This window comes from Neophocaena asiaeorientalis, unplaced genomic scaffold (genome assembly GCF_003031525.2).
Source record: "Neophocaena asiaeorientalis asiaeorientalis breed wild unplaced genomic scaffold, Neophocaena_asiaeorientalis_V1.1 scaffold192, whole genome shotgun sequence".
Classification (NCBI taxonomy): domain Eukaryota; kingdom Metazoa; phylum Chordata; class Mammalia; order Artiodactyla; family Phocoenidae; genus Neophocaena; species Neophocaena asiaeorientalis.
Genome location: NW_020185326.1, coordinates 709,108 through 717,933, shown reverse-complemented (window position 1 = coordinate 717,933; position 8,826 = coordinate 709,108). Strand labels below are relative to the sequence as shown.

At 36.9% G+C, this 8,826-nt stretch overlaps 1 pseudogene; it reads right to left on the bottom strand.

The window, feature by feature from the left end:
• Window positions 1-6,260, bottom strand: part of LOC112392643 (protein zyg-11 homolog A pseudogene) — an 11,549-nt pseudogene extending 5,289 nt beyond the window's left edge.
• Window positions 6,261-8,826: the final 2,566 nt, after the last annotated feature.

The window sequence follows — 8,826 nt, the reverse complement described above, 5'->3', positions numbered from 1 at the left end:
CAGGAAGAATAAAACTTTGAATAGAATAATTTTTTACAAAAAAGTGAAATCAAAAGAAACTTGTTCCCCCACGTACTAAAATATGACAAAGACATAGTAATTACAATGTTATAGTTCTGGCATAGAGACTAGTAGGGCAAGCAATGGAAAAGAATTGTGAGCCAGAAAGTTATAGACATATATATGAAATTTTTCTTGATATTTAGATTTCAAATCAGCAGGGAGAGAAAAGGATTTTTTAGTAAATCATATTGTGATAACATAATCATTTGGGAAAATAAAATGAACAGCACACTTTCTGTTCTAGAATGGCTTCAGACTATGTTCATTTCATTGAAATACCAGCTTTTAACATGTATAATCTAGATTAGGCTGATGAGGATCATATGACCCCTACAGAGGTCAAAATTCTGACAGTTGTCAAATGTGCAATACATTAGTCTCTACTAGGTTACTTATGCTATTTTACAACTGAAAATATTAAGGGGAAGAAATCTGATACTTTCTTTTTTAACTTTTTGAGGAAAAGTGACACTTTCCATTGAATATATCTCCTTATCAGTTTACAAAGGGTTTAGTTTCATTCATTCATTTCTTTAATTAAATATTTTGCTGAATGCCTAACATGTATGAGTCACTATTTTCATTTCTATGATTTTATTTTGACTTGTTTTGTTCTCTTGACACATACATTATTACTTGAGAAATTAGAAAATATATCAGCAAACAAGGACCTCTGGTATGTGAAGAAAGTGGTGAACTTCAAGCGAACCTGGGCTATCAAACTTCAGAGACCCCTCTGCAATATATCCTCTCATAAACAATATCACAATCAAGACATATTACAGCAGGATCACGCACTACAAACACTGCAAAATTCTTACTCCTTAAAGAAACAAACATCCATTCTGGATGTTCACAAAGAAATAGAAATGTTTGAGTGCAGCTGAGACACTGGATTTCAGGTAGCTACGTCAATGCGAATCCCCAAAGCAGATGGCAAATAGTTAATTATAAGAGAATAAGAAGCACAGAAGAGAGAATGGGAAAAAAAAATGGACATTTGGGAGTACTTACTGAGTAGAAGATAACAGAAACATTAGGAATAGCTACTTCCTTGTTTATTTCTACTTCTGCCACACATTCTTTTAAATCAGTGGGTCAGCACTTTCAAAATTTCTTTTCCTTCTTTATTCAACTTACTGATATCATATTGCAAAAATTCTAAATATCAACGCTAATTCTTAGGAATTCTTTTTTCTTTAATTCATAATACAAGTATTAAATCAAGTATCAATATTTATATATATTTCAATATTTGTATTTTTTTAACTTTTTTTTTTTAGTGATTTGAGAGATGGCAATTTAAAAAAAAATATTTATTTATTTTTGGCTGCATTAGATCATTGCTGTATGCAGGCTTTCTCTAGTTGCAGCGAGCAGGTGCTACTCTTTGTTGCGGGGCACAGGCTCCTCATTGCGGTGGTTTATCTTGTTGCGGAGCACAGGCTGTAGGCACGCGGGCTCAGTAGTTGTGGCTCATGGGCTCTAGAGTGCAGGCTCAGTAGTTATGGTGCATGGGCTTAGTTGCTCCACGGCATGTGGGATCTTCCTGGACCAGGGATTGAACCTGTGTTCCCTGCATTGGCAGGAAGATTCTTAACCACTGCACCACCAGGGAAGTCCATCGATATTTATATTTTAATCCCAATTTATTTCATTTTTGTCCTAAACATTTCAAAGTAATACAATCACGTATGTTAACCTATTTAATTCTCATTTATAACGAATACATATGTAGTATTAGGAAATTCCTTCAAGGAATATTTATATAACTAAAAAAAATTCCAAAAAAGTGTTTGTCTACATATAATGAGACAGCAATTTAAAAACAACGAAAATAAAAGAGTATTTTTTATGGCTCCTATTACCTAAAGACCATATACCTAAGCTGTCTTAATGCTCTTGACAAGGCATCTGTATATCCCCAAGAGCTATGGAAATCTCTCAAGGCCCCAGTCTTTGGTTCTTTATCTTATTATGCTTTCCTATTTCTGTGTTTCCCCTCTTGGTTTGGATACTGCAATAATCTAATCCCATTTTATGAGAATCTATGCTAAAATTTCTATCTAGCTTTTGAGATCAAGAGAAGTAATATCCATTGTAGTTCAGCAACTCTGAGGATAGTTCCACTATACCCTCAAAGCAATCCCTGATCTCTAGGGACCCAGTGTGACCCTATGCTTTTGTTGTATTTCACAATGATATTGCAATACTTAGGCTCCCAGTGCCTGAGCCCTGTTCACTAGCTGTGCCTTATTTGATTACAGGCTGTATAGATGGCAGGATATTCCCAGAAATGCAAACCCCTGGATTCTTCTGCACCACCCTCCAGATTCCTGTTCTCCTGAATTCTTTCCATTCAACCAGCAGTAAAGATGAATTTAGAGTACTCTTGTACTAAACCTCCAGAAGCCTTTCCAACTTCTGCTTGCCATTTTTTGATGTTTAAACGAAGTATTTAACTGAGAAATTAAAGACACCCTCAGCTGAGAACATACACATTACTCTGCTCAGAACACTCCTTTTCACACAAATATGAGCCCCTCCCCCTACACATACTCACAAGGATTCCTGCACATACTGACTATGCAATAAAATCTAGGAGTTCTTTAAATCTTCCCCTCCCCCTTCAAACAAACAAACAGACAAAAAAAGATCAACAAAATGTAACTAAGCAGGACCCTGTGGGCCTTTCCTCCCCCCATGTCCTCTGCCTGCCTTTTGTTTGTGGAAACCTGTAGTCTCCCAGGCCTCCCCTGAGTCACACAGCCTGGCTCAAGAATTAATGATTGAAAGCATGTGAACACCGTAGTGACAAAAGTAGCAGTCGGCCCAGGAGAACTGGTAACAACCTAAACAGTAAATCAGCCATATAGTGGTCACAGAATCTTTAGTTCCTCTCTGCAGTACTTAGATAACAGTACCTGATACACATTTCCTGAGTTGTTTTACAGATGCTAAAACCCCCACCAAATGGAAGAAGTTAACGACTTGAGGACCATGAGCACATAGCCCCCAGGCCTACTGGAGCTTGAGGACTGATAATGTTAACCCTAGCTATGACACTCACCATCAAACAATTACAGAATTGTGCACCAGCTGATTACATACCCTGCAACTCCCCTCACTCACGTTGCCTTTAAAAATGCTTTCCCGAAAACCACTGGGAAGTTTGTGTTTTTTGAGCATTAGCTGCCCTGACCTTACCTGGCCCCTTACAGTAAACACTGCTCTTTCCTTCATCACAACCTGGTGTCAGCAGGCTGGCTTTACTGCCAGTGGACAAGCAGACCTAAGTTTGGTTCAGTAACAAAACACTCTATGAAAGAAATTCATAAAATATGCTAGAAATCCCTGTATGCCGGGGGAGTGTTCCTGCCTTATTTGCTTCAACTTTCATAATATTGCCATCTTTATATGAGGTCCAGTGAGATTCATTCCTAGTGAACCCCCCTAGTTAATCAGTACAGAAATATTATATGGAAAAGTGTTGGCCTCAGTGAGAAGATACATTTTCTAAAACCTTGTGATTACACAGCATTATCTTAGTGTCTCCTGCCCTGTATCCTGGGAAATATATTGCTGTACAATTAACAGGAGCATAGTCTTAGTACGTTGATCAAGCTAGAATTGCTTCTTTAACAGCTCCCTTCCCACACAGAGCTTAATTTAAATTCCCCAATAAAAATTACATATGACTACTCAGTAAAGACTTGGGGAGTTGCTTCAAGCTCTAGTATTTTCAAATCCTGAACCCCTTTGCTCTGGTGGTTGCCCTATGTTCAGCCTCTTCCCTAATGTTGTTCCATTTAAATGAAGTCCAAACATTTTGATTTTGTGATTGCCTTTAGCTCTATACTTTGCAATTTGGGAATTATCTGTGTCCTACTTCCTGGCTTTAAACCCAGGCCTTTGGAACTTTTTCTATAGACTTTCACTTGTCTTTATAAAAACAGATCTCTAACCTGATTTTTACAGCTACATATTGATTTGGAAGTCAACTAGAAGGTAATCTCCATAAGAGCAGGAATATTTATACTCATGTATCCCAACATCTGGAGTAATGCATAAGCCTTTAGTTTATATTTGTTGAATAAATAAATGGATGAGGAATCTGTGTCACAAACAGATAATTTTTTGAAAGTTTCACAGTTAATTACTAATGGAAGAAGAAGAAGCGGAACCCAGGTTGCCACCCAGGCACTTTCTAATAGATTTCATTGCCTATAGTTTTCTTTTTTCTTCTGGTGACAAACCAAATATATTCATTAAATATTTTTAGTAAACAGTAATTAGGAGGGATTTACTGTACTTTGAGTTTGAGTTTAAAGTGTGAAATTGTAATAACCAGCCTCCAAGATGGCTCCCAATGATACCATGTCCTGGTGTGCATGACCTTGACTGTGGGCTGAAATTATTGACTCCCTCTTGAACAAGGTAAAGGCTACCTCCTGAGAGATCCTGAGACAGAATCATCTGACTTGACTCAGTTATACCATATCAGGCTTCTGACCCCTCAGAAACTATGTGGGATAATATATGTTTTTGCTTTTAAGTTCTAAGTTGTGGGGTAATTTGTTAAGCAACAACAAATAACTAATAAAATCATTTTTAAAATAAATGTACCACCATTTACAACCAAAATTATAAAGTAAAAAAAATATTATATATATATATATATATATATATATATACACCACATACACATATCTGTGTGTAATATTTATACATTATATATTTTGTTGAAGCTGTCTCTATATGTATTACATATGTTATATATCTGTGGAGTCCCTTAGGTTAATAAGATCATTCAACACAGAGGGGTATTTCTGAAAATTGCTGAAATAAATTCTGAAGTCATCTAGAATGAAGGCTGCGATCCCCTGTGCTTTGGGGTTTGCCTCACTGTGCTCCTAGATGCCACACAATAGCTGCAGTATTGGCTGGGGTTTTTACAGCAGACATGATACATAGCCCACAGTGACCAGAGTAGTACTGAAACTGAGCAGGACCCTGTGGGGCTCCTGGGCATGGAAGCCTTTCTGTATTCCCCATTTCTTGGGACTAGGCTTCAGAGACAAGGGAGGAGCAGTCAAGAAACAATAGCGCAGCCTTGGGGCAGGATCCTGGTTCTGACTCGAGTACACATAAAAATATCTTTGAGCTCTTCTGCAGAACTCAAACTCCCAACAACTGGGAGATGTTACTACTTGATGAAGCATTCTTCATTCCAGAGAGAAGGTCACAGTTTGACAACCTTGAGAACCATAGAAGCTCATCAGGAGACCACCTGTGGCCAGATTAAAGCAATGCAGGCTCTACACATACCCTGATCCTTATCAGCAACCCCGCCCTTGAACCACTGCTATAAACCTCCTCACCAAATCCCCCCTGGTTGGGACACAGTTTCTAGGGCATGAGCCAACTGTGTCCCCCTTTGCCTGGCAAAGCAATAAAACTATTCTTTTCCATTTCACACAAAAATCTGTCTCTGAGATTCAATTTGGCACTGGTGCACAGAAGCTGAGTTTTCAGCATCAGTACCAAGAAGTATCTGTAGGTCACAAATGCTGTCATATTACACATTGAACTTGGCCATTTCTGGATGTTTCCATGCAGATCCTGGAAAAGAGCACTCCTATGAAGATCATGGAATATTCAAGGCTGTTAATCAGATATCAGATGGTATATGAGGCCTGCAGCAAAACAACTGACTTCCACTTCTTTGCTGTGAAGCAAACTGCTGATATGCTTCACTACATCTTCAGTCACTAGCTTGGAAGAGAGTTCTCTGACTTCAGCTATGTTGTTCTCCAAGCCTTGAATGAAGAGTGCCAGTCCTCAGTTTTCAATAAATTGCTTGCAGGTAGCTAGAGATTCATCTTCAAGATTCCAAAGTGCTTTCAAAGTAAACAAGAGAGCGACATCATGTGAATTCTCAGTATTCTTTTGTTTTCCTACTGCTAGAAGATCCTTGATTGCCATGAAGATCTTTCCTTTAGGTTGTGAAGTTTGCTGAGACGAGCGTTGCACGGCTAGAAAAGAGTTGGAAGCTCACTGCCACTATTTGCATGCCTTCAGAGCCATCTCATAACAAACTTGGCAGCATCATACCAGTCTAATGGAACACTGACATGGATCCTTGTCAAGGCATCACACCAAGGAATTAATTGGTTACTCCCTGAGGGAAACTCCATAGCTTTGAAAGACTTTGTATTCCACCACATCTTTCAGAACACAATTTCTCCAAGGTAACAATCAGATTTTTCAGGCAGACATTAGCCAAAGTAAAGAGATGCCTCCTCTTGCACCATGTAGCAGCCCAGGGGATCCTTTTGAAAGTAGAGAGGGACAATGGTCTTGTTCCAGAAGCTGTGGTGCAAGAAGTGAACCAGTAAACCATGATGCCCAAGAAGGGAGAAGGTGTCAAGCTGGGCCTGGATTCCTGTGAGATGTAATATGGGCCTACTCTATGAATAGGGCACACTGCACTCCTATTGGGAATGTTTTAATATCTACCAAATTGAAATGACAGGATACAATTTTCTTGATCTAAAGTAAATTTCAAAACTTCCTATGGAAATAATTAATGAATTAAAAAAATAAGAAACTATAACAAAGACATATTCCAATGAAATTTTAGATATTAAAGTATATCAGATAAATCCTAAAATTATCACCACTGGGGAAGGGGGCAGGATATTTAAAATATGGTAAGGCAATGGATTAACAACCACAGAGTTTAAAGAGAAGAGATTTTGATCAAATATTAATGGCTCCAAGGCAATGCTTCAAATCAAGAAGATAATCAAAATAAAAGGAATATCATAAAACAAGTAGAGATGATAAAGAATAATATAATTTTCTCAATAATAATCCTTAACATGGCTATAAAAGCATTCAGATGTTACTTCAAAAAACTGAAAGAAAACACATTAATATGTAAGAATAAAAATTTGGATGAAAAAAATCTCTGATTATATCAGCAAAAATTCTAGGTAGTATATTTATGTTCAGAGGGGTAGTATTTTCCTTTTTCACTGGGATGATTTTTATTTTTGGTACAAATTAATGCACAGTATCAAAGACAGTGCATCTGTGTTTTTATATATAGGTAACATGTTACCCCCCCAAAAATTATCCCATTACTTAGTACCTTAAAAAAATTCATTTATTATGTCACACAATTTTTTGAGGGATCAGAATTGAAATGAGAATATGTAATTTCAAAATCATTGGAGAAGAATAAAAATGGCAAAAAATACTTTTCAAAAATGTTTATAAAACAAGAACTAGAGAAGGAAATATCGAGGAAGCATATAATACAGAAATGTATAATAACTTTATTACAGCAAGATGGAGATAATAAGCTTTGATTGGATCCAAAAGCAAAATCTAACATTATGCTGTTATAAAGGAAAATGTGAGAAATAAATGTTATAATTAAGTGGAATTAAGGAATTGTCTGTTCTCATTCTTAGCCCTCAGAGCCACTCACCAGCAGCAAAAATAGATCACTTAATTGAACTAATTAACTGAAGTCTTTCAGAGTCCCTAAGAAGGCAGATGTTAAAAATTGTTGTAATACTTTCCATTCCACTAAATGAATAGAAGAGAAACTAAATGTGCCCTAAGGTACAATAAAGTATGGGAGAGGGTTTTTATCTAAAAGGAAGAAAAATATATCACTTTAGAAAATTATATCATTTCATGTAGGATCAATCAAACCAAAAACCATCTACCAGTAAGAATAGTATTTTAAAGACCACAATTGAGATCTTAGGTTATTGCTTTGAATTGGGTTAGAGTATTTCATTCCTCACTTAATTATGCTTACAAGCCTGGGAAATGGCAAACATTGATGATCATCCAGCAGAAACCTAGGGCATTCCTAAAGCTAGTAGACTAACTATTGAGGGCATTTTCTGTTGAAAGGATCAAGGGATCAAGCTCTCTTCTTGTGAGCAGGGACATAGTTTTCTGAGAAGTGATGGGTATCATCTGGTGTGAAGAGATAGCAGTCATTCAACAAATAGTTATTGTTTTACCTTATGTTTCACACAAAGTACGAGGATAGAGTAGTGAACAAGGACTACAATGTTCCTCTTCTTCATGGTATTAAGTTCTAGTAAGGTAACTTAGAAAGTGAACATAAAAGCAATCAATTAATTGGGGATTATACATTCAGAGAGTGAATGGGAAATTCACCTAAAAAGAGTGGTCAGGGAAGCCCTCTCTGAGGATGGACTGTTTTATCAAACCATAATGAGATACAGCTAGGTACATAACATTCCGGGGTTGTGTGGGGAAGAATTCCAGACACAGGGAAAAAATGTGTAAAAGCCCAATGGCAGAAATAAGCCATGCTTTGTACAGAACAAAAAGCCAGACAGAGTGGCTGTAGCACAGTATTAAGGAGGACAGTGAAGAATAAAGTTTTAAGATATAGATATTAGCTATATTATATAGACCACAACAACATGTTTGGATATTATTCAAGGAACAATGAAAAGCAACTGGATACATTTAAGCATATAGAATGAGGATGGTAACTGGCAGAGGGTGGAAAATGTAGGGCTGCTAATTTTTTTTTTAAGGCTACTCTGTTTGCTATGCTGAGAATTAATGGGAGGGGAACCAATTAGAAAGCTACAGTTTTAAACATAGTGAATATTAGTATAGTTTTAACCAGGGAGGAAACAGGAGATATGGAGAGAAACAGACTCAGTATATATTTATATTTGAGATAGAATCAATAAGACT